Below are 27,094 nucleotides of genomic sequence, written 5' to 3'. Positions count from 1 at the left end.
CATGATTTATTTCCGTTTAAGAACATGTTTTCTGTACCAACGTCGGTTGTGTCAAATACGGTTGTCTCTCTGATCCAAGGAAACCTTCCCTATGTAAGATGCAACCTCCCTCCATGGAAAAATCTCGCAATCCGATTATCTTTTCCCAGAGTCAATTATTTCCTTAGAAATGTGCTCAGTAGGGATGGCAGGTAACCGGCTCAAGGTCCACTCAGCCTTCCATCCTTCCGAGGCTGATAAAATGAGTACCCAGCTTGCTGGAGGTAAAGTGAACGCATGAAACTGCCTTCTACTGAATCAGACCCTTAGTCCATCAAAGTCAGTACTGTCTACTCAGACCGGCAGTGGCTCTCCAGGGTCTCAGGCATAGGTCTCCCTTTAACTGGAGATGGCGGGGATTGAACCTGGGATCTTCTGCATGCCAAGCAGATGCTCTACCACTGAGCCACAGCCCCTCCCCACTGTAGACGACCGGGGAAGGCAATGGCAAACCACCCCGTAAACATAGCCTGACTAGTAAATGTCATGATGTGACGTCATCTCATGGGTCAGTAATGACCCGGTGCTTGCACAGGGGACTACCTCTACCCTTAGAGATGCCAGCCTCCAGGTGGGGCCTGGGGATCTCCTGGAATTGCAACTCATCTCCAGATTACAGAGATCAGTTCCCCTGGAGAACATGGATGCTTTGGAAGATGGACTCCATGGCATCGTACCCCACCTGAGGTCCCTGTCCTCCCCAGGCTCCACCTGCAAAACTCCAGTTGTTAATGTGGAAATTGTGAACATGTTTAAAGCCCTGCCATTGGAAATGACGGGGGCTTAAAAGTACTTTTTCATGCCCTGATTTTTAAACTTCAAAAACAGTGTGGGCATTGTGTTGCTGTCAGCCAACGCTTTTGCCTACCTGCCCATTATTTCCCCCCCCCCATCCCTGTAGTTTGGTCACGATGGGTAGCCGGGCTAGTCTGCCTGTAGCAATAGAAAAGAGCAAAGAGTCCAGCGGCACCTTAAAGAATTAACAAAATTTCTGGCAGGGTGTGAGCTTTTGTGAGCCACAGCTCACCTTCTTCAGTTACCTGTAGTTTGGTGCAGTGCGGACTTGTTTTGAGTCATGGGGAAAGATCATGGCTCAGTAGTAGAGCATGCAGGAGGTCCCTGATTCGTTCTTCAGCGAAAAAGGGTCATGTAATAGATGACATAAAAGATCTCTGCCTGAGACTCTGGAGAGTCTCTGCTAGTCTGAGGAGGCCGGGCTTTCCTTGACGGACCAGTGGTCTGATTTAGTATAAAGCAGTTTCATGCATTCCCCTACTTTCCAGCACATCATGTCCTTTGCTTGTGACACAGAGTGGTCTGGAGGCCTGAATAGGCATGATCCTGCCTTAGGACTTATGATTTCATGCTGCATCTGCAGAAATAACCTCTGGAGGAAAATTGAGAAAGTGGGTACTGTTTTTTCATGGGCAAAATGGTGAGGACCAAGAAAACAGGAATATAAAAATAGTTCATTTCTCTCTCAATACAGGCTATTCTTAAAAATTCTGTGGTATCTCCAAATGCAGCTGCTGAGAAGGTTTTAATATTATTATATCAATGTATTAAAATTGATAATGGACTCCAGACCAGATCTGTTTCAAAATTCTTGCATTAGAGTATTTGAATGTGATTTATTGTACAGCTGTGGATCAAGAGTTCTGTAGAAATTTTGGACCAAGGGTCTTTAGCCAAAATAATGAGAGACAAAGCTTTGTTTTGGGATATAAAAGTCCAGGATATCCCAACTGATATTTTGGATTTTTCATGACTTTTGGAAGTCCTTGTAACAATCTTAGAGATTTGTCAATGTTACTTTCAGTGAAAGAGATTCTGCCAAGTGAAATGTTCACATATTTATGCGTAAAAAACCTTGTGCTATAAACGGATGGCTTTTTTCACTGTGGAAAATATTGTCATTTTATTCGTTTATTTAGCTCTGTCAATGTGCATGGCATTTTAGAGTACAAGAAGATATGGCTAAATACAAATAAAACCATTCATAAGGGTGGTTCTTGGAACAATCCTGTCAGGCCGGGTGAGTACTGAGCCAGTGTGGTGTAGACACAGTAGTGTGTAGGGGAGAGCGTCTGATTAGACTTGGCGAGATGCAGGTTCAGATGCTAGATTCGAATCCTTAGAGACCAACAAGATTTTGGGGGGTATGAGCTTTCACAAGACCAAATCTGTTGCTATTGGACTTGACTAGCTGTTCTTACTGCGGACCAACATGACTACCTTCTAAGGCTGTTTATGCATGGCTGTTTCCCTCATCATCACCCCTCTGATAATTTCAGGTCTTTGCTTTGATTATGCATGCCATTTCTGACCATCAGAGGTTGCCTCACTCTCCTGCGTTACTGCGCATTTTGCCCACGTTTTCAGGGACCTGTTTTATATGCATACTCAACACAAAGACCCAAAGTCTTCGGAGGGGTGACTGTGAGAGAAAGAGCCATGCATAAAAGGCCTAAAACTAGGTTCAGATCCTGATAGTCATGAAGCACACTAGGTAACCCCGAGCCAGTCTCTCTTTCTCAGCCTAGCCTACTTCACAAGGGTGTTCTGAGGACCACATAAGGGGGAAGGACACTCATCTATGTCACCCTGAACTCCTTGGAGGTAGAGTGACAACAACATAAAAGCTCTTACATACGTAGGGATGAAGAGAAGAGACTGTGATTTGTGCATGGGTAAAAGAAAACATCCTGGCAGATTTTCAACATTACCACTTCCTGTGCAAGTTGAGGAAGGTACTTTTGACCAGAAAATAGTCCTAGAGGAAAGGGCTTAGTGCCCCCCCACCTTTGCCAGCTGGCCTGGAGAAAATATCCTGTCTACAGGGTATACATTTCCAAGAGTCAAAGCTCCCTTTGTCAGATAAAAATATTGGTCATAAAAGACCAATACTTGGGTCTGCAATTTGATGCATAATTTGGCTTTAAGGCCAGCAAATTCATAGGAGGCTGACGTTGGTTCCCAGGACCCAGAATGCACCCTTCGGAGGGCACAATCTCTTGAATGTGGGGGTGTATGATACGTGGTGGTCCAAACTTTATTTTGGGGTGCAGAGCTTTTAAATTGTCCTCAATATCATTCAAGAACTAGGAAATGTGAATAAGGAACAGGGAACCAACTTCAGCTGCCTTGAATTCATGGATAAGGTTACATTTGAACCAAGGAATTTCCAGTTCAGATTTCACACAGCTTCTGTATTCCTTCACTGGGGACAGATTGGGCTGTTAGCATCAAAGAAAAGATGCTTTAAAAAAATTAAGGGAACAATTCTTAAGATGGCATCCTGTGAAGGCTATCTGTAGATAATGTCTCACCAGGACCTAGTTTAGACAGAGCAATGCAGATCAGTCTTAGCAAATGAGGGAATCATCCCTCGCTCTTGTTATGCAACCAACCACAGTTCAAATGCACGGAAAATGGCTCTTTAGAGCACAATCCATTAATGGAAAATCCCCTAATCATCAGAACAAAGCTATCATAATGACAAGACAGGTCATAATGGTGACCATAACAATGGGCTTTATGATGGAAAGTTTTTGCTAAAGAGTCTTCCAGTGTGGAGGTCCTGGCCCATGGGGAGAGAAAGACAAGAGTTGTCTGTTGTTCCCACTTCAGCCTTAGTGGTGGCTTTAGACTATCTGATGATTGCTTCTATAGATTAGTTCGATGATAATGGGGTATCATCTTCCACACCAGAGATAAAAATGGGAACACCATGTTGTCAAAACAAGAAACAAGGATAAGATGAGAGGCCCTTCCTCAGTTCCTTATCAGTCAAATGGAGGTCTAACACGGCCCCAAATGCATTTACTGGCAGTTAGTTCTATAATGAATCCAAGAAAGCATGCCGTGAGATCTGCAACATTAAAAAAAATTTCAAAACCGTAGAAACTTATATTTTAACAGCATTTCCTACTCCTAGTTTTGTATATATATATTTTATCCTACACTTCCCTCAAGGAGGTCAGACAGGCTATATAGGTTCCTTCCCCTTAGTTTTGTCCTTAAAATAATAGAGTTGGAAGGGGCCATACAGGCCATCTAGTCCAACCCACTGCTCAGTGCAGGATCAGCCTAAAACATCCCTGACAAGTGTTTGTCCAGCCGCTGCTTGAAGACTGCCCGTGAGGGGGAGCTCACCACCTCCCTAGGCAGCCAATTCCACTGCTGAACTACTCTCACTGTAAAAAATATTTTCCTAATGTCCAGCTGGTACTTTTCTGCCTGTAATTTATACCCATTATTACAGGTCCTATCCTCTGCTGCCAACAGGAACAGCTCCCTGCCCTCTAAGTGACAGCCTTTCAAGTACTTAAAAAGAGCAATCAAGTCCCCACTCAATCACAGTCCTGTGAAGTAGGAATTCCAGAAGGGGTTGGGCCTAAAATGAAAGAGTACCTTGACCAAGATCCCTCACAGAGCTTCAAGAGTGATCAGGAATTTTAAACCTGGTCATTAAAACCCAGCCATTGGTGCTTCTCAAAAGATCTCCATAAGTTTTCTTGAGGATGTTCTCCTTTGATAATGACATTTTTCTTATCTTGGACACACGCATGAAGCTGCTGTATACTGAATCAGACCATTGGTCCATCAAAGTCAGTACTGTCAACTCAAATTGGCATCAGCTCTCCCAGGTCTCTGGTGGATGTCTTTCACATCACCGACTACCTCATCCTTTGAACTGGATATGCCAGGGATTGAACCTGGGACCTTCTGCATAGCAAGCAGATGCTCTACCAGTGAGCCATTCTTGACAACTGTTGTGGTCTGAGGACCTGGATCGGACTCAGATGTCAACAATTTATCTGCAACCAGAAACTCTTCAAGGACTATATTCAAGTCCAGTAACACCTTAGAGACCAAGAAGATTTTTGGGGTATAAGCTTTTGTAAGTCAATGCTCCCTTCATCAGGAGTTTTGACTCTTAAAAGCTCATATCCCAAAAATCTTCTTGGTCTCTAAACTGCTACTGGGGTCTAATCTAGCTCTTTTACTGCAGACTAACAGCCACCCTTCCCAAACCATCTTCAAGGACTGATTAACCAGGAGCCAGAGGCAATATTATTGTGGCATTGTCTTTCTATTTCCAGTTACAGGACATTTGTGGGCTGTTGGGATGAAGGCAGCTGCTGTGACTTGCTAAATGTGAGCAAAGGCAAAGGCCTCCCTTGCATTGCTGGATTTAATAAAGTACAAAGAGGGACACTTGGTCTGCTCTGGTTAGAACTTGGAGAACACTAAGGAAGACCAGGGTCACTATGCAAAGTCAGGCAATGGCAAGCCACCTCTGAAGTCTCTTGCCCTGAAAACTCCTGAAAAGTGCCATAAGTAGGGTTGCCAATCTCCAGGTACTAGCTGGAGATTTGTTATTACAACTGACCTCCACCTGATAGAGATCAGTTCACCTGGAGAAAAGGGCAGCTTTGGCAATTGGACTCTATGACATTGAAGTTCCTCCCCCCCAAACCACGCCCTTCTCAGGCTCTGCCGGTGGCGAAGAGGGACCTGGCAACCCTACCCATAAGCCAGCTGCAACTTGACGGCACCTCACACACACACATACACACATAGCATACACACATGCAGGGACCAATTAATTCATTACAGCACATCTCTTTTTAAGTTCAAATTTTTAAACATCTTTCCTAATAACCACTGCACCAGTTGCCTTAGAAGAATTTGGTGCAGTCTTTCACTGTCTCAGGCACAGCCATATAAGCAGTTCCTCTTTTGAAACTGGTTTTGTTACTTTGAGAAGGAGTCTTTTAACTCTGATCATATCTGAGCTTATTAGGTATACACACATAACACATATCCTTGATCAAGATTTCCTCTTCCTCGTTCTAAGCCATGCCGTGTTTGCACAAATGGGGTTGATGGTGCCGCCGAGTCAGCGATACACCAAATGTTTCTTAGGATAAGAAGGATCTGGCAAAATCCCTGGTCTTCATGAGACCTCACCAGACAAATATGGAAGACTTTTGATTGATGGCCCACAGTGTAATTGAACCCAGGGGCTCTCTTGCACACACACACATATGTAGGGTTGCCAACAACCTGGAGGGGAAAAAAATGTCCTGTCCGTTTAATACAGGTTTCATGTGTGGAAATGGGCAGCTGAAGCTTTTCATGACATGGAGGTAAGCAAGATCCCAATGAGCCTATGTTAAGAGAGCAGGACAGCTTTTTCTCAAGGTGTTTGTAACCCTACACACTTGCATGTTCTAGTGCAGTCCCCAACATGGTGCCCGCAGGCACCGACTGATGTGAGCCTGAGGAGGGAGGGGTTTGGGGAGGGGAGGGGCTTCCATGCCATAGAGTCCAATGGCCAAAGCGGCCATTTTCTCCAGGGGAAATGATCTCTATCAGCTGGAGATCTCCAGCTAGGATCTGGAGGTTGGCAACCCTATGTGCAAAACAAGGAGCCATTCCTGCTGAGAGCCAGCTTGGTGTAGTGGTTAAGAGAAGTGGTTTGGAGCGTTGGAGTCTGATCTGGAGAAACGGGTTTGATTCCCCACTTTTCCACACAAAGCCAGCTGGGTGACCTTGGGCAAGTCACACTCTCTCAGCTCCACCTACCTGACAGGGTGCCTGTTGTGGGGAGGGGAAGGGAAGGTGATTGTAAGCCGGTTAGAGTCTCCCTTAAGTGATAGAGAAAGTAGGCATATAAAAACCAACTCTTCTTCTTGTTGATAGGGAAAATGAGTTAATTTCGAGCTTACATAGAAGAGCGTAGTGTGCAGTAGTGGACGGTGGCTTGGCAAGGCTTTGGCCAGAGTTATATAAGTGGACAATAATAATTTTAAAACTGTTCTGTTTCTTCTCTGTGTGTGACAAATTGTGGAAAGTATCAAGAACAGCTTCACAGAATAAAGCTTAACCACAAGAACATAGGTGCAATCTAGCGTTCCATGCAAAACCACAAGGCAGGTTGCTTAGCGTTACCAAGAATCAGCAGGATGCTTGCTGAACCACAAGTGCTGAACCAATGCAAGTAAGAAAATTCTAAGAAGTGATTGCACTTTGCTTATGCTTAAAGTAAAAATAACCTCGCTTAATACTTATACTGGTGGGAGGGAGATACGTGGGGTTAAATGTGATAAGTTCTATCTTTGCGTCGTGATAGGTAGATTGTAAGCCTTTCGCGTGGCCTGATTGGCCAAAGGGAGAGAGAGGGAACCCGCGTCGGAAGCCTTAAAAATGAGCTGTCTGCGTACAGACTCTTCAGAAAGAGACACCTAGGTGTTTCTTTCTCCATCTCTGCAGACATGTTTAAATAAAATCACTTGCTGCTTAGCTGCCTTGGTCTGAGTGGTCTATTGATCGTTCATATCATTGTTGTTCTGATGGATTGCTGGATCTAACCCATTGTTTTTCACACCCTTGACTTCCCTCTATCAGTGGATATCCCTTTAAGAGTTTGCACCAAACTAGTCCATTTAATTTCCCTACTTTGCAGTGGACATTACTGCTAGCATCTGCTGAAAGCCCCTGCACCCCAGATAAACAGTAAGTCTAAAAGAGGCCATTGGGTTTCTTTGAAAAATTATTTTTTGCCAAGATTGCACACAGCCATACTTGAACAAGTCCCCCCCACCCGAAACTCTCACACTAAAGGTGCTTCCAAAACAGCCCCCAAACAGCCCCACCAACATGTTAATTTGTCTTCTTCCTGATTCTGAAGCCTTTGAATGTTAAGATGCTGTAGGGTTGAGATGCTGGTAGACCTATGACTGGATCTTCCCAGAAAATTTTTAAGGAAGTTACATAGCAAGAGGCATGTAGGCATGGCATGGGCGGGGGAGGAGATTACATGAATCCTGCCATCTTGTCACAGCTTTGCCAATATATTATAATAGGGCTTGTTGATGCTCTGACCTGCATAGCCCAGGCTAGCCTGATCTTGTCCGATCTGGGAAGATAAGCAGTGTCAGCCCTGGTTAGTATTTGGATAGGAGATCACCAAGGAAGCCCAGGGTTTCTATACCGAGGCAGGCAATGGCAAACCAGCTCTGAATGGCCCATGCCTTGAAAACCCCATGCCCCCCCCCATAAGTCAGCTGTGGCTTGACGGTACTTTAGACACACACATAGGCTTGTTGATAGCTTTGAAGAGGAAAAGACAAGCACCCTTGCTGTCTTTCTTTTTCCCCCTTCTTGGTAGGTTTGCCAACTTCCACCTGGGGCTTGGAAATCTGGAATTACAGTTTGTCTCCAGACCACAGAGATCAGTGCCCCTGGAGAAAATGGCAGCTTTGGAGGGTGGATTCTATGGTATTATACCCCACTGAGGTCCCTCCCCAAAACCTGCCCTCTCCAGGCTCCACCTGGGGATCTCCAGGAATTTCCCAACTCAAAGTTGGAGACCCTGGTTCTAGGGCTACCCTAATAACCTGGAAAGAGGGAGGTCAGTTTCAATTAGCAAAGACCTGCAAGAATGGCACAGAAGAATATAATCAGGGATCCTGATTCCTAGCTTGTTTTGTACATCTTGGTAATCCAGACATTGACTGGCTGGTGAGGAACTCTGACGTTGGTTCTACCATAGAAAGTCCAGGATCCCCAAAATGATGATGCAGAAACTGCTCAAAAAAGGAGACACAAAACTTCATTCCTTTTCTTCTTTAAAGATCATAGAGAAAGTTTACTAGCAGCCTGAAGAACTAGATTTATGGAGTTCAAAGTACCTAGTTATTAAAATGTGATTAAAGTTTTCTATTCCTTCAAATGCATCAATATGCAGATGAAAGGAGGCACATGGCTTGGCAGGAGGCCATCCTTGCTACAGGCCTCTGGCTTAATTATATGTTGCCAGATCTGCTGTTTTTGTGGCGGTGAGAATGATTGAAGGGGTGAGGGCAAAAGGAGGAAAACACAGCGGGTCAGTTTCATAGAAGGGATCTCTGCTACCAGTTTGCTTGGCCTGGCGAGGCCTAACAAAGAATAAATGTGAAGAAGGAAGAGGAGTAGTAGTTGGTTTTTATACCCCACTTTTCCTCTACCTTTAAGAGTTGGGGTTGGGGAGGGACTTCAATGCCATAGAGTCCAAATGCCAAAGTGGCCATTTTCTCCAGGTGAACTGATCTCTATTGGCTGGAGATCAGTTGTAATAGCAAGAGATCTCCAGCTAGTGCCTGGAGGTTGGCAACCCTGTCCTTGGGGGTTCTTGCTTTTCCACCTCTTGCCTTTTCCTTTCAAACTGTGGGCAATGTTAAGTCTGCTCTGAATTTAATGTCGTATTCACAGACAGATTTAAACAGGAGTCTGGAGTAACTCCATTTTTTAAACTATCTGTGGGTAGCTGTCAAACTAGAGCAGACAAAAACCCTTAGCCTAGTTAACACTGAAAAGGAAAAGGAAATTTTGAGAAAGAAGGGGAGACGTCTGTGAGCCCGGGGAAGGGGGGGGGGGAGGAAAAAAACATGCAATGTTGAGGGGCATTCCTGATGGTTGAGAGGTCAGCCTGAATCAGAAATAATGCAGATGGGAGTTCATCTGCCAGTTGGACCCGTTTTACTGGTTGAAAAGCAGAATTGCACTGGTAACAAATCAGACAGCTTCACTTTAATGGCCTCTGAATTTGGAGTCTGGTGTCTGTGAATGGCTTTACCCTTTAGGCTTGGGCTAAAAGAGAGGGTAGAGAATTTGGGGATTGTAACAAAAGAATGGTAACCTTTCTTAATGATTGTAGATATGTCTTCAATGGCCCTTAATTGTTAGGAAGTGGCTCTGTCCATTTACTCATCAAAGTTTGGAAGAGATGACCTCCCAGCTGAAGGTAGGGGTGTGTGTCTGTGTGTGAACAAAAAGAAGATTGTGGAGGGGAGAGAGAGAAGCAGTCCACCACTGATAGTGAGTTGGCTGACACCTTGGGAAGGTTGCAGGATCTCTCTCTCCGGGGATCTGCTGCCCTGTACGTTTGTGCCTCTGCTTGTACACAACTGTATATTTGTAAATAAAGCAAATTTTGCCACACACACACACAAAAAAACCCTCTACAAGACATCAGTGCTCTCTGCCTAGGGTTGCCAGCTCCATGTTGGGAAATACCTGGAGATTTTGGGGGTGGAGCCTGAGGAGGGCAGGGTTTGGAGAGGAGAGGGACTTCAATGCCATAGAGTCCAGTTACCAAAGCAGTCATTTTCTCCAGGGGAACTGATCTCTGTTGCTTGAAGATCAGTAGTAATAGCCGAAGATCTCCAGTCACCACCTGGAGGTTGGCAACCATATCTCTGTCTCAGAAGGAACTCAACACAGGGTGGGGACTCCAACTGGACCTGCGTATTTTGTAACATATGTAGATGGGTGTCAGATGTTCATACAAGGTGGAAGAACACGGCATATAAGTATCACACCATTAATGTACATGGTGCATTATAAGCAAAAAAGAAGACGAAGAAAAAGGCAGGTCCCTGCCCCAAGAAACAGGCAAACTAAATACAGACTACAGTGTAAACCACAAATGTGGAGAGGGGAAGAACACCAAGGAAGAGCAAGATAGTAAGGTATGAAGGAGTAAAATGTAGTTACCACACTTTAGCCACAAAGCTGAGGTGGATCCTTTTCACTTCTTATGTCCAAACGCTAATTCCCTCGCTTAGTTTCAAGTAAAAAATTCCTAAACAACTCAAGGGATAAACTGCTGAGTTGGAACTTATGTGCACATTTGATACTATCAGTCTTAGACTGAACGGGGACTTGGCATGACTAGCTCATTAGAAAAAGAAATGGTTCCTCCTTACAGATTTATGTACATGATTTAGATTCATCCTACTTTGTCAATTAATCAACAGCCGTGAGTGGTCCCTACTACCTCTGAGTTGCTTGTCTGCTCTTTAGTGGATCTTGTTGAATGGGTCTGAGGAACTGGACCTTCTGAACTCTCTTTGTAATAGCTTTCTCCCCCCGCCCCCAATTCTGCTGTTTGTTACTGGGGCTTAGAAAATTCTCTGCCACCTGAATGTAACACTTCTGACTTTTACAGACTTTTATGCAGCAATGAGTGTGTTGGTTTGTGAGGTGCCAGAAGAGAATCTCAATTGTAACAAAGGTGAAGAGCCTTGCCTCTGGTCTCATCCTGCCGTTGCCCTGTGCTTGTTTACTGTAGCATTCAGCTGAGGGGAGGGGCTGTGGCTCAGTGGTAGAGCATCTGCTTGGCATGCAGAAGGTCCCAGGTTCAATCCCCGGCATCTCCAGTTAAAGGGACCAGGCAAGTAGGTGATGTTAAAGACCTCTGCCTAAAGGACCAAGGGTCTGATTCAGTACAAGGCAGCTTCATGTGTCATGTGGCAGAATCTCATAGGAGGGCTGAAGGGCAAAATCCTGGCAGTGAGGAAAAGGAGGGAGAAAAAAATCCAGTTAGCATTTAATTTTGAAGCAGACCTGCAGATAGGCCTGGAGAAAAATGTAATGTCCCTATCTCCTCAGTTGTTTATATACTCATCCTGTCTCAGTGATCTCAATAATCTCCTTGTGCACCACAAAACTTACCTTATGGCAGCAAACCCAAAGCCTATACATTTGCTACCTTTAGAAGACCTGGTAACTAGGGTTGCCAACCTCCAGGTACTAGCTGGAGATCTTCTGCTATTTCAACTGATCTCCACTTGATAGAGATCAGTTCAAAGGGTTGCCAACCCTGCCCCCCTCAGGCTCTGGCCCCAAAAACCTCCCACCGGTGGCGAAGAGGGACCTGGCAACCCTACTGGTAACTGAGGGGGAGATTTATAGTTTAAAACAAGTATGGCAGAGTGGAGCTGTGGACCTGGTTCTCCTAGATCCAAGTCCAGCACTCTTAACTATTTCACCACACACTGTGCAAGAAGGGGATGGGGGAAACCTACTGTGTTTGCATTCTCAGTTTGGCTGGCATCGATTTCCTGCTTCTTCTTCCCAGAAGACAAACTGGGTGCAATCTGATACCAACCACACCCTGCACCTATGAGAGGGTTGCCAGGCATGGAGATCCCCTGCCTTTAGCAAGAAGATGGCACCCTTAACCTGTTGGAGTCAGCAGCGCATTCTGTCCAGGGTGCAAACAATGCCTTAGGATCATGGCCTGAGATATCTCTCTCCCTGCCCCTGCCCCTTTTGGCCTTTATATAATTCATTACATTGTTTTCAGATTTTGCTAGACCAACAGGGTAATCTACATCTTTTGCATGGTACTTGTGTGTTTTTTCCCTACTAGAGCAAATAAGCTTGGCGTGGTTTCTGTTGGGGAAACAGCCTTGAAGAAACATCACCCCAGCCCCAAAGCTCTGTCCCTGATCATTAAAGTAAAAATTGGGAGATCCACTTATGAATCTCTTACCTATGGTGTCTTTTGACCCACAATGCTCAGCCATTATAACAGCAGGCTCTCACATTAACAAACGCATACCCTTGGTGTCCATAAACAATAATTCTTGAGTTTTAGACATGCACCTCCGGAGTGATATCAGAAACTCCTTTCCTGAACATAACCACAGGTTACTGATCAGAAATTTCTCTTTGATTTTTTTTCCAGCAGCGACACTCCTCTCTATGTAAATCTATTTCATAAGACTGTATTTATTTCCCATAGCAAAGCTAAGAAGAAGAGTTGGTTTTTTTATGCTGACTTTCTCTACCACTTAAGGGAAACTCAACCCAGCTTACAATCACCTTCCCCTCCCTACAACAGACACCCTGTGAGGTAGGTGGGGCTGAGAGAGCTGCGACTAGCCCAAGGTCACCCAGCTGGCTTCATGTATAGGAGTGGGGAAACAAATCCAGTTCACCAGATTAGCCTCCGCTGCTCATGTGGAGGAGTGGGGAAATCAAACCCGGTTCTCCAGAGTCCACCGCTCCAAACTACCACTCTTAACCACTACACCACTCTGGGAGCAGCTTTGGGGAGGGGGCAGTGGTTCACACTGGGAAACAAGTTGAGGAAGAAGAGGGTTTAACGCCGCTGCCACCCCTTTCCAAGGCTGCCTCTATGATCTCATTTGCTGCTCCCAGCGGCTGCTTTTAAGATAAAAATCAAAAGATCCTGTTCACCTGCATCTTGTCTGTGTGCAATCCCAGCAACAGCCGATTGTCAGGGCATGCCTTCTGTTTATCCATTACATGGATCTCTTGCCTTTCATCTGCAGAGTTCAAGTACGTAGGATTTCTGGGCAGGCTCCCATCAAAGCAGTGGCCAGTTCCAAACCTGCTTGAATTCAAGAGGGGGGATTGCACCATTTCATACCTTCAAACTGTGCCTTCCTTCCAAAAGTTAATTTATTAGGGCAGCTCCACAGCCTCCTTTCCTGATGCTTGTTCACAGAATCTGGTATTTAGAGGCTGTGCTTGAATTATTGGGAGAGGGAGGTAAAGGGAAGACCTGGCCCCCATTCTGCAGATGAGACTCTTGGACATGGTATAGGGCCAAGGTGGCTTGACCTCCCACTTCCTTCCTCCATGTATTCATTTGTCCCGAGGATCAAAAATCCCTGGACTGGGCTAGGTAGAACTGGTGGCAAGAAGTGCCATCAAGTCACAGACAACTTAGGCCCAACTCCATAGTGGTTGCCAGGTAGGGTTTCCAGGTCCCTCTTCTCCACTGGCAGAAGGTTTTTGGGAAGAACCTGAAAAGGGTGGGGTTTGGGGAAGGGAGGGACTTCAATGCCATAGAGTTCAATTGCCAAAGCGGCCATTTTCTCCAGGTGAACTGATCTCTATCAGCTGGAGATCGTAATAGCAGGCGATCTCCAGCTACTACCTGCATATTGTGAGGCAAGAATAATAGTAGTTAGCAATCCAGTGTGGTGCAGTGGTTAGAGGGTCAGATGAGGATCTGGGAGAACCAGGTTCAAATCCCTGCTCTGCCATGGAAGCTCTCTGGCTGACCTTGGGGCTGCCAATCCTCCATGGGGGCAGGGCACCCCCCACCCTGGCCCCTTTTCCACCTCTGATCAGCTGGCCAGAAGGGGGACTTATGTGCAACAGGGGAAGGTCTAAGCTGGCAACACAGCAGCCTCGCCAACATCACCAGCCCCCTCTGCTCCCTGCTGGTTGCCAGGAAGGACCTGGCAACTCTAGGCCAGCCACTCTTTCTCTTTCTTGGCGACCCCGGTTCAAATCCCAAGTCTGCCATGGAATAATGTTGTAAGTCACTTTGGGCCCTCACTGGAGTAGGGTTGCCAGCTCCAGTTTGGAAAATACCTGGAGATTTTGGGGGCGGAGCCTGAGGAGGGCAGGGTTTGGAGAAGGGATGGACTTCAATGCCATGGAGTTTTATATTACCTTGTAGTGCTGTTTGGATCTTTTCCACCACCTGGAGGTTGGCAATCCTACACTGGGAAGAAATGTAGGGTATAAATATCTAAATAATAAATGTAAGTGGTGTCGAGTGAGTTATCTGAGGAAGGGAGCTTTGACTCTTGAAAGCTTATACCCTGGATATCTTATTGGTCTTCAAAGTGCTAGTGGTTTCTAATCTTGCTCTTCTACTGTAGACTAACACAGCCACCCATCTGAAATTATTTTCACATTTTTTGTCACTTATCTGTGTATGGTTTTTATGTAGATAGGTGGATGGATTGCTTTACCCCTGTGAATTATTCACTACCAGCGTGTTGTAGAGGTTAGGAAAGGTGGACTTTGATCTGGAGAACCAGGTTTGATTCCCTGCTCCTCCAAATGAGCTGCAGACTGGTGAACCCAGCTGGTTTCCCCACTCCTACACATGAAGCCAGCTGGGTGACCTTGAGCTAGTCACAGTTCTCTTCAAGCTCTCTCAGCCTCACCTACCTCACAAGGTCTCTGTTGTGCAGAGAGGAAGGGAAAGAGATTGTAAGCTGGTTTGATTCTCCTTAAAAGGTAGAGAAAATCGGCATATAAAAACCAACTCTTCTTCTTCTACTTTAGTGGAAATGTATTGCCATTTTATGCGTGTTATCTTTTTGTGCCAAACACAAACACTATATATATATGTGAATGATAGATGGCTTTAACCGCGTGAGGTATTCATCATTTGAATTGAAATGTGTTCATTTCCCCCCTTTGGTAAAATTATTATATGAACGGATTTTCTCATTGCAGTCGTGTCAAATAGATTAAGATTCACATCTTTATTTTAAATTAGACCTGTGCAATAGATGAGATAAGGTATTGTAACAGCGGGGCTTATCAGTCCACTGAAATGTATTAATCATGGAAACAAGACAAGCTTCTGCCCAGGGAGCGCTGCAAATTGGGCGTTTGCTGAGTGACAGGAGGTGAGACGGATGGCCCTCCTGTTTAGCATCACTATTGACAATTACTCTGCAGGCAGCCGTCAAATATCTACATTCATTTCTCACCACCCATCACTCATAGAGCTTTCTGAATTCAGAGGCAGGAGCTGATCAATGCCATTTTCAATTAAGATAATTGTGCATTGACTTGTGTCCCTTCCAGCTGAAGTCCTGCATTGCTGTAGGCCTCACTGTGCCATGATGAAATGGGGGGTTTGGACCATTCCCAGAAATGAGGAGTGTTCTACAAGCGACCAATCCATGCATTGTAGAGTTGCGATATTGTACATAGTTAACAGCACAATAATTTTGATGGCGTGTGAGAGGGTTACTTTAAGTTTTTGAGAATTTCCTACCCTTTTGCTTATCAGTAAATGGGTTAGGAGAGGGAATGTGTCCTGATTTCAGCAGATCTCAGAAGCTAAGCATGGTTGGTACTTTGTTGAGGAAGACGCTGCAGAGGAAGGCAATGGCAAACCTGCTCTGCTTCTCCCTTGCCTTAAAAGCCCCTAGCTGGCATCTCCATAAGTCGGTTGCAACTTGGCAGAACGTATGTAAGCATATAGGTTGGATCCAGCCAGATCCTCCACTCAGTCTTGCACAATTTGCCTTACTGCAGCCTCTGTCCCATGCAGGGAGGGTTGCCAACAGCTTGGAGAAATCATCCTATCCCTGTAATAGAGGCTTAATGGGATATTGTTTGCCAGGTGATGTTACTTGACTGCATTCCATGAACAGCTTCACCGGCCCATTTCCACACATTAAGCATCTGTTAAAGAGACAGGGGGATGTATAGCCTGATCTTGTCAGATCTAGAAAGCTAAGCAGTGTCAGTACTTGGATGAGAGACCACCAAGGCTGTGAGGAGGCAGGCAATGGCAAACCATCTTTGCTTGCCTTGAAAACCCTATGAAGCCGCCATTAGTCAGCTGCAACTTGACAGCATTCTACAAACACAATGAGACAGGCCGTCCTTTTATCCTGCTTGTTTGCAACCCTACAAGCAGGTCCTACAATTTCTAGCATGGCCTTTTTGGGTTGCCGAGGCAGGACCCTTCCTTTCTTCCTTTTTCACCATCGGGAAAGCCACCTCTGTCTACATATTGATAATAAGGTAATAGGTAAGTGATAATTCAAACATCACTGGAATTATCCTTGGGGAGTTGGGTCAATAGTTGAAAAACATGGGGGGTGAGATGCTGTGCACCTCTTCAGCCTCTAAATTCAGTTTTTTTGGAGGAGGAGGGAACTCTGAATCAGTCCACTGACCCTCTGTTAATGTTGTGAAAACATACAAAGTTTTAGATGTCTCTGGTATATGGCAGACTCACACCTATGGTCCATCTTTCTCAATCTTATCTACTCTGATTAACAGCAGCTCTCCAGGGTCTTAAAATAGAGAAAGGTTTTTCCAAACTCCTGTTATCTGAGGTGTTTTAAGTCAAGGTGCCAATTTTTGAGTTTCCCCCAAGGCATATGCAAAGTGCCCTGACCTGGATAGCCCAGGCTAGCCTGATCTCATCAGATCTCTGAAGCTAAGCAGGGTCATCCCCCCAAAATACTTGGATGGGAGACCACCAAGGAAGATGGGGGTTGCTACGTAGAGGCAAGCAATGGCAAGCCACCTCCGTTTGTCTCTTGCCTTGAAAACCCTACTGGGGTCGCTATAAGCTGGCTACGGCTTAATGGCACTTTCTACCACCATGTGTAAGGCTAAGGGTGCAATCCTAAACAGGTTTACTCAGAAGTCAGTCCCATTTTATCCATTGGGTCTTACTCCCAGTGTTACTAGGCTTGCAGTTTAAATTAATGTAATCTGCCAGATCTGCTTTAGCATGATCATTCTCAATGGATTCTGGTTTTACATTTTATCTAAACTAAAAATAAGAAATAGTAAGAATAATCTTGCCTCTCAGGCCCTGAGTCAGAGAACATGCAGGCAGACAGGGAGGCAGAGGTCAGTTTCACAGCAGGCGGTCAGTTTCAGCCTGATCTAACAGGGGTTTTTTTGTTGGCCAGTAGCAAGAATGCTGAAATAATCACAAATTACCTATTTGGTCAGTTTCACAGCGAGTGTTGGTCAGTTTCAGCTCCCTGTGCAGAGTGATTTTAACATTCAACTGCAAATACTGTGCATCAAGAGAGCAGCATATCCAATGGAAACAACCCCTGCATAGGAATTCAACAGCTAGTTAAAGGTTTCATGGAAAATAAATCAAGACTGTCAATTTCCTTTCAACTTGCTTTATTTTATAAAGCGCAAAGTAGCTTTTTTATCTCCTTAAATTTAATGCGCTAAAATGATGCTTAAAGTGATCTATGGGCAGCAGTTGGATGCTCGCATAGATTCGGCAACAATAGGCTCAATCAGACCCAGATAATGAGGATTAATGAAGCACTACAGTTCTTGTTTAGGCACAGAAAATACTGCTTGGTCAGATCATTGGGGCATAAATGACGTTGCTGAAAACGGTTCATGGGCAAGCCCTTCAACTCAAGGAGCGTCCCTGATCAGTCAGTCTTAATGAACATAACATTTGCAGGGAAGGGAAAAGGCAGCCCTGCTCAGCCACTCATCTGGCTGGCTCAGGTAGCTTTGCAAAATTGTATTATCTAATAAGCCTCTCACCTGCTGCCGAATAGTGGTTGGCCATGAGAAAATGAAATGGCTGTGTTATCATTTATGCTTTTCTTTTCACCTTGATATTCACCGACAGGGTTGTCAACAAACTGGAGCAAAAAGTCTTCCTGCCCCTTGAATAGAGGCTGAATGTGAAATGGGTCGCTGAAGCTCTCCCTGTCATGGAAGTAAATAACATTACTTGGTAAATAACATCCCATCCAGTTTCCAAGGGGCCGGGCATTTTTTCCCCTCCAGGTTGCTGGTGACTCTACAGCTTTGAATGCATGAATATTTATTTATTTATTCATTCATTTAATCAAATTTCTGCCCCACCCTCCCTGGCAAAAGCAGGGCTCAGAGTGGCTGACAGGACAATAAATAAGGATACAATTTAAACAACATAGAAGCATTTAAAACAGCAATTTAAAACCAGCCCTATAAAATCAATAAATGGATCACAACATGTGTCCAATGGCACCTTAAGTGCAATATATGGCTACAGCAGGGCCTACCGGGGAACGGAACCCCATAAGATGACATAGAGTGGGGGGTGAGTAGGGAGGCCAGCATTTATATTAGGATACCATTGCAGGCCTCAATCACAAATGGGATTTAGACTTTCTCATTCACAATCATCCACATTAAATAGTTGCTTTCCCGTGCTTCTAGTCCACATGGTTGCATGGTTTTTTATGTGCATACTGCAGCTACATGGGCAGGGCTAACCACATGGGTCTTTCAGCAACCTCAGTCATGGTAGGAGACACAATGGTACTGTTGCTAACTGTGAGTTGGGAGTTGGGAAATTCCTGGAGATTTGGGAGCGAAGCTTGGGGGGGGTGTTTGAGGAGGGGAGAAACCTCAGGGGGGTATAATGCCATAGAGTACGCCCTCCAAAGCAGCCATTTCCTCCAGGGGAACTGATCTCTGTAGTCTGGAGGTCTGTTGTAATTCCAGGGGATTGCCAGAGTCCCACCCGAAGGTTGGCAACCCATTGCCTAAGAAGGAATCATGTTCTAACCCCACTTAGATGGCTGCAGGAAAGACCCAAGCATTATGGGATAACACTCCTCCATCGCAATCCCATCCTATCTATATAATTTCATGAGTCATGAAATAACTTAAATAGACCATATGATAGAAATGGATTTGCAGCTCAGGTCAGGATCCCCTGGAACCCCAGTAAATTGTACCTATTTCCCCCTCACCTTGGTTGCAGTATTTACATGTACATTTACATTTGTATGGAATAGAAGTGGCAGAGGTTCCCATGTAATTCCATGCATTTATGCTTATGAAGGGCCTTGCATAAACCACTGGAAACAGGATGCTGGACTAGCTGGACCATTGGTCCGATACCACGTGGTTGCTTTTATTTTTATTGAGTGAAAGGGCCTTTAAGTTGCTGCTAATTTTTGCAGAGTTGCATCTAGCATCAGATCAGAGCGTTATGAGGTAAGAACATTTGTCTTCTCTGAACATAACACACACACACACACACAAATGTAGGAAACAATGTAATGGTTGTTCCAAGGGAGATGAATCCAAATCCGATTTTAGTGTATCATTTTCCTGGCTGAGAAAAGAAGCCATTTCCTTCACTGCCCCCTAGTGCATTTATGAGGAACACTCCCAATAGAAAAGAAGCTTGTTTATGCAAGGCCCTACATAAGCAAATCCAGGCAGGGGAGGGGCATTGTATGTGGTCTTGTGTTGGGGGGGGGGTGTAATCTGCATTTCATTCCATGATCTATATCAGTGGTACTCACCTTGTGGCTCGCGGAGAACTACACAAGCAATTTCCATCAACCAAAAGAGTAGGGCTGCCAACCTCCAGGTATTAGCAGGAGATCTCCTGCTATTACAACTGATCTCCAGCCGATAGAGATCAGTTCACCTGGAGAAAATGGCTGCTTTGGCAATTGGACTCTATGGCATTGAAGTCCCTCCCCTCCCCAAACCCCTCCCTCCTCAGGCTCCACCCCCCAAATCCCCAGGTAATTCCCAACCCGGAGCTGGCAATCCTAGAAGAGCCAAAGGTGTCATGTCAAAGTAGGGTTGCCAGACTCCAGGCGGTGGCTGGAGATCTCCCATTATTACAACTGATCTTCAGGTGACAGAGATCAGTTTACCTGGAGAAAATGGCTGCTTTGGAAGGTGGACTCTGTAGCCTTTATACCCCATTGAAGTCCCTCCCCTTCCCAAACCCCACCCTCCTCAGGTTCCACCCCCCACCCCCCAATCTCCAGGTATTTCCCAACCCGGAGCTGGCAACCCTAGTCTGATGCTATCCCCCTTCCCCAACCCCTGCTTTCCCACCTCCTCCTGCATCATTGGTGCCTTCAAATAAGAGTTGAATCTAAATGTGTGCCATTACCTGCATGTATCCGTTCAATGGTTTCTCTTAACAGAAGTTAAACCTGCATTTACCATGTTGTCATTTAACAGGGAAGGATGCAATCATCTAAATACGCCCTCTGTTGTATGTATCCTTTCATTTCATGCCTGAGGTATCCACCATAGCCCTGTAGAATACAAGGCAGTGATGAGATGAGTAATGTAAGAGTAGAAACAGGACCTTCCCACAGGGATCAGTTCACTCGAAGACCAACCCTCTAAATGATTCATGGCTTGCTTTATTATTCATGTCTGTGTCCTTTGGCTCCTTGGAAAGCACTCCAGAGGGCTAGCTGTCGTTAGTCTGTTGCAAGGAAAACAAACTGGAGTCTCGGGGCACCGTGTAGACCAGGGATGGGGAACCTCAGGCCCGGGGGCCGTATGCGGCCCCCAAGGACATTTTTTGTGGCCCTCGGGAGCTCTGGGTCCCCGCCGCGGAGGCTTGGCATAGGGCGGCCCTCCCTGAGGGTGTTCCTGGGGCCATGGCTTGCAGGGGTGCTGTGGTGCCCTTTGGACCTCCTCTCGCCGTCTGACAGCTGTTGGCCGGCGAGAGGAGGGAGAGGGACGCTTCCCCCAAGGTTGCCCCCTATAGCCGCAGCGTGCAGGAACGCAGTGGCACACTGTAAGCCCCTCTTGCTGTCTGTCGGCTGTTGAGCAGCGAGGGGGGGGGGAAGAGGCCCGCGGCTCCCAGCGGCAGAGCATGCACGCAGGAGCCGATCGGGCTTCAGGGGGCCTTTTGTGGACTCTGGGGTGGGGATGGCATGGAGCCTGGGGCCAGGTTGCGTGGGGCCGGCGGGTGTGTGTGTGTGTGGGGAAGCTTTTCTCTCCCCTCTCTTTCTGTCTCTTTCTTTGTCTGTCTCCCTCCGTCCTTTTCTTTCTCCCCCTCTTTCCATTTCTTTCTCCCTCTCTCCCTTTTCCTCTTTCTCTGTTTTCCTTCCTTCCTCCCTTGCCGATCGACCGTGGGCTGCGCCTCCCTGGCGCCTCGTTTGTTTGGGCCCACCTTCCAGCCCATCTGTGTTTACATCTAGCTGGACCAATCAGTAGGGTTGCCAACCTCCAGGTACTAGCTGGAGATCTGCTATTACAACTGATCTCCAGCCGAATAAGATCAGTTCACCTGAAGAAAATGGACGCTTTGGCAATTGGACTCTATGGCATTGAAGTCCCTCTCCTCCCCAAACCCCTCCCTCCTCAGGCTCCGCCCCAAAAAATACATTGGCAGCACCATTCGCCCCGTGAGGACCAGGAACTCTGAACATTCCTCTAGAATTCGCTCCAGAAATTTTGAAGCCCCGCTCACGGCCCATTTTTTAGAAAAAGGACATGGAGACAGGGATTTCTCCTTTTGTGTGTTATGGCAATTCCGCGGTCGACCCTATGACTCGCAAAATATCCAAAAAACACTGCACCAAATGGAGACCAAACTTATTTTCCTTATGGGAACATTGTCTCCCAATGGTCTAAACAATGAACTAGATTATTCCTGTTTTTTAGGATAGTATCACTTTAAGAGCCCTTTTTTTCTGAGTCTGTCTGCTACAGCTGCGATCATTTAAGAGCCAAATCCTTTTACTTTTAAATTCCATCCTTATCCTTCCTTGACTATTCCGTCCTTTTGGAGACCTGGATACAAATCTTTGCGGTCCCTATGAGACAACACCTACTAAGGCACTTATACATATATTTATTATTGGTAAGAATATTTATGCTTGCATAGTCTTTTTATTATTAAATAATGTTTTAATGTATATTATAAATGTTGATTTATTAGTTGAATACATGCATTTGTGATACACAGATACAGGTCACCGAAGAAGCCATATGCGAAACGTGGTCCCGATCTAGACGACACGTCTGACATCTTTTTCCTGTGGCTTTGTTCCAATAACTGCAACCTAAAAAGAATTTGAAAGACTCAAAAAAATTCTAATATCAAATGATACCTTAATTGGTTGAATACTTGAACTTACCTGTTGAATTAGGATCTTTGGCATCCTCTTGATAAGTCATATTTATTGGATTGTTAGTGTAAATTTTGTATCTGTTTGTACTCCCTTTGTATATGCTGTATATATTTATTCACTTTGCACTTTATAAAATTCACTTATTTGCTTTATAGTGTTATAGTGCTGTTTTGGGTTGCTCCAACCTCCAGGTACTAGCTGGAGATCTGCTATTACAACTGATCTCCAGCCGAATAAGATCAGTTCACCTGAAGAAAATGGATGCTTTGGCAATTGGACTCTATGGCATTGAAGTCCCTCTCCTCCCCAAACCCCTCCCTCCTCAGGCTCCGCCCCAAAAACCGGTGGCGAAAAGTGTCCGGTTTTCGGATCAGTCTGAATATGGGATGTCCAGATAAGGGATACTCTACTGTATATATTCTGCTGTCAGCCCTGTCCAGGTGGATAAAAATGAAATAAAATTTAAAGAAGAAATGATGTATCCATCTTGCACCATGTTTTGGCATGAAATGTGTTGCCCCAGAATATCCTTTTTTAAAAAAATATATTTTTATTATTTTTCAACAATTATAACATATTCAATTGACATTACCTTACCTATAATGTAAAGAAAGGACTTTAACAAAATCTTAGGCATTTGTCTTCAACATTAAATCAAATATAATATAATGAACTTCCCCACCGACCACCTCTATCCCATCATTAAACTGGTATCTCCTTTGTAGTAATATCTTCTAATCCTGATACTTTGTTATTTTAATATTATAATTTCCCCTTATATTATTCTTCTTCGTAAATGATAATAACACAATAATATTAATAAACAGGGGGAAAAGCTAAAAAACCATTAAAAAAACTACACATAGTATATTTAGTACAATACAATATTTTCCAAGCCTTCATCTCTGTCAGTTATAGTGGATTAGATTTTATAAAACTTTATAATCTAAGAAAAAAACTAATTTAATATTGTAATGGTTTTACTCCCCCCCCTTCCCTTTATAGAAAAACAAGTTAGTATTCTTCCGGCTTTCTAGCCCTTCTTTTTGAACTTTTTCTTCTGACTGGAATTTCTGCTGTTGTTTGCAGACTTTCTCAAGTTGGTGTCTTGTCTATGGCAATCTTTACCCCTTGGTCCTTGGGCTGTCTGTTCTTCTTTTTGTAATCCTGTAGTAAGGTCCATCATCTCATTGTTTCTTGTTAAGAAGTTTTTTGCATCTTCAGTTGAGTTGATAGAATGTTTAATCTGTAGGTGAAGGTGAGTCCTTTTGGCAGCAACCAGGAGTATTTTATTCCTCTTTTCCTCAAAATCTCAGTGAAATCTTTGTAGATGCTTCTCTTTTCAATCAAATGGCGTGGAATGTCTTTAAGAATTATTAGTGGTGTACCATCTACAGAGAACTGGTTTTCCATTTGGAGTTTCATGATGTTATTTTTCATCCTGATGTCATAAAAGGAGATCAGGATCTCTCTGGCTTTTGCATTCTGTACTTGAGTTGATTCTGTATGTATTATTTATTGCATAGTCCAATTCTGATTCATTTAGTTGAAATATATTAGCAAGTGACTTGATGATAGTCTGTCTGGTACCCCCCCAGTCTTTCAGGTAAATTTTGTATGCGTAAATTAGATTGTCTCTGTTGCAAGTCCAAAACTGCCAGTTGGTCCTTCACTTGCTTTTCCTGGGATTGTAAATCTTCAATTTGTTGAGCCTGAAGTTTCATATTGGTTTAACTTCTTCCAAATCTTCAGTGATATTTTTGACTGTAAATTCCATCTTATTCATGCCATTTTTTATTGCTGTGATTTGGTCTTTTGTTTCCTTAATTTCATTTATCAATCCATCTAGTTTTTGAGTGATAAACAAAGTCATTTGATTAGCTGATTGCTCCTGTTGCTTTAAAATCCTTTCAAAGTGCTCCTGAATTAGTTGAGTCTAATTAGCAAACATTTCTTGTGTCCTTTGGCAGTTAGTTTCCATGTTGTCGTATTCTGGTATTTTCCAGACTAATGAGTCAAGTACAAGCAGGCAATACAGTGTAGAATAGTTACTGAGTGGTTGGAAGTCTCTGGTTTGGCTTTAAATCTTTTTTCAGGAAGCTTACAGGGAGCTATAGGGCAGTGGACTTTCTGTCGCTCCGACTCTATGATCCAAGTAGGTAGGATTTATTTTGAAGCTACACCGAGTAAGGCACATCTGGTCCATCCACCCACTGCAATTTCCTGTATTCCTGGAAGGATATCTTCCTGGTTAAAAGCGCAGCTGGAGGCCACCTCATATTGGGATAAGTTGGCAAAAATGGACTTTACTTTATTAATTAATGAGATATAGAAATCAATTTTTTAACAATTGTGATTTATAATATTAATGGATAAAATAAAACTGTTAAGACACTTCTGCAGAGGTCGGGTGAAGGGTTACTCTTTAGGTGGGTGGGGGGGAAAGGGTATCTTTGCTTAACATTATAAATTAGTAATTATGAATGTATTAATTATGGTATATGAATACCCTTTTATAATTTCTTGTATTCTTTTTTGTAATTTTTTTTAAAAAATTCTTGTTGTATTTGTTTGTTTTTCATGTTTTTCTTAAAGAAAAAAAATCTAATAAAAATTAAAAAAAACGCAGCTGGAGGGCTATCTTGAGGCAAAAGAACAGAGAAACGAAAGTGAAGAGCTCCTCCTCCTCCCCTCTACGCCACAACCTCCGGTTGGTAGCTTTTCATGTCAATCAATTCTTTAAGGTTGTTTTGTTTGCCTGCTAATTCGCTTTAAAAGTTAATTAAGTAACTTTTTTAGTTGGAAGATCAATTACAGTCCTAGGCGGAGGGGTATAGAATCCTCAGTCTTTCCAAATTTCAGTAGTTGAGAATAGATTTGTAAACAAAGAGAGTTCTTGTAAGTTACACAGGTTTCGGAGGTCGGGGTTCTTTGTAATTATCTTGTTCAATATTCGGCATTAGATAGAAGAGATCAGAGCCTGGTCCCGCGAGGCGTTCATGGAGATGGAGTCCTCCTCAGCCGGCGGGGCTGCGACCAGCCCTCCCCCGTGCAAGCAGCTCTTGTGGGGGAAGGATTGAGAGTCAACCGCTCTTCTTCGGCAGCAGGGGGTTGCCTGCTTCCCGATCCACTGTTCAGGATCGGTATTGGGGCTACCTGACGGGCACCCCGGCTCAAAACGCCTCTCGGTTCCCCCGAGCGAGCTCGAGGGACATCTTACTCGGATCAGCTTCTACCGGAAGTTTCTTGCCCCAGAATATCCTTGAGGGGAGACTATAATTCTACCACTATCGAATACCAGATACAATCTCCCATTTCCCACATACATTTTATTTTTTACAGGCTCAGGTTTGTGCTTTCATTCCTGTCGTGATTATATGCCTGAGGTTTGTGGGGGAAAGAACACACTCACGTACCCTAAAATATTACATTTAATTACTCCTCTCATGATGCCCTCCCACAGTGATGGAGAAGGTATGCATGAGGGAATCGAAGACAAGGCCTCTCTAGGAGTATTCATTTTATTGTAGGACAAGGTAATTATTCTTGCCATCAAACAAGGGAGAGACTAATAAGATGCTGAAGGGTGTTTCATCTCTCCTCCATTCTGTGGCTTCAAAAGCAACTTTAAAAAAAAAGGAAAATTAAAGAGCTTCAGTGATAAACCTGCCTTTTGTTTTTTAAAAAAAACTAATTTCTTTCTAATAGGAAGGCATAAAGTGGACAATAATCTCCCAGCAGCCATACATATTTTTCTCCAATTAGGTAATAGAATGTAGCTTCTATGTCCTCTTAATGTCCTCGCAAGCTTCACATTTACCTTATGGCAAAGCAGCGATAAAAACCTTGTGGTTAATGATGCATTCCCTTTAATTACGAAACTAACAGAGTCTTATAGAGTGTGGCTAATGAGGAAATTCAACTTGGATTGAGACTCCAGAGAGGCTGTTATACATTAATGTGACCAAATAAAAACACCCTCCCAACCAAATCGGCCACACTTTAACAATAGCAGGATACAAGCAGAGGACCACATTCAAGTGAGAGTTGCTTCATTCACACATCGCTCCTGGTTCAATCTCCAGCTAAAAGGATCAGGTAGTAATGGATGAGAAAGACCTCTTCCTAAGACCCTGAGACAAGGCCGGAACTTGGGGGGGGGGTCTGGAGGGGGTAGTTGCCCCGGGCTCAAGGAGAGGGAGGGAGCCAGCACAGGCATGGGGAGTGCAGGCATGGGGAGAAGGAGCAATGCTCACCGGCCCACCGCTGGTACCGGCTGCTGCTCTCCCTCTCTTTTTTTCTGTGGGGGCGGCCACCACGTGCCCCACCTGGTGTGTTTCTCTCCACCCCTGGGGCCATCCGTGCCTGGCACCAGTGTGCACGGCCCACCCCCTTCCTCCCCCCCTGCCTCAAGCGCTCCTTCCTCCAGTTCTGTGCCTGCTCTGAGAACTGCTGCCAGTTTGAGTAAACAAGACCGACGGTGATAGACCAATGGTCTATAGTGGCAGCCTACCCACTAGGCAGACCTCGGCAACTGCCTAGGCGCCAGAGAGCAGGGGTGTGCTGGGGCACGAAAATACGCTTTTTGGTGGCATCTCCTGTCTTTTGGAATGGCGTATCTCAGGCAGTACGACCCAGCCCATTTTATTGTCATCCTTTTGTACAGCTGGTTCGATAATCAGTGCACACATTTGGTTTTAGTTGTATATTCTGAGTTGTGATTTTCACGTTCTGATTCAGACAACAACAACAAAATGCAGTTAGCAGATCCAAAACTGAAAGCCACAGAAAACCTTTAATTAAGACCAGCT

The 27,094-nt window shown here is 44.6% G+C and overlaps 1 non-coding gene across 1 annotated transcript; it reads right to left on the bottom strand.

Annotated features, from left to right (window-relative positions):
- Positions 1-4,736: 4,736 nt before the first annotated feature.
- TRNAS-GCU (transfer RNA serine (anticodon GCU)) lies at positions 4,737-4,804 on the bottom strand. Its single transcript has one exon. It is a non-coding gene; the product is annotated as a tRNA-Ser (tRNA).
- Positions 4,805-27,094: the final 22,290 nt, after the last annotated feature.

The sequence above is a fragment of the Euleptes europaea genome, chromosome 6, assembly GCF_029931775.1.
Source record: "Euleptes europaea isolate rEulEur1 chromosome 6, rEulEur1.hap1, whole genome shotgun sequence".
Taxonomy (NCBI): Eukaryota; Metazoa; Chordata; class Lepidosauria; order Squamata; family Sphaerodactylidae; genus Euleptes; species Euleptes europaea.
This window is presented reverse-complemented; position numbering and strand designations above follow the sequence as displayed.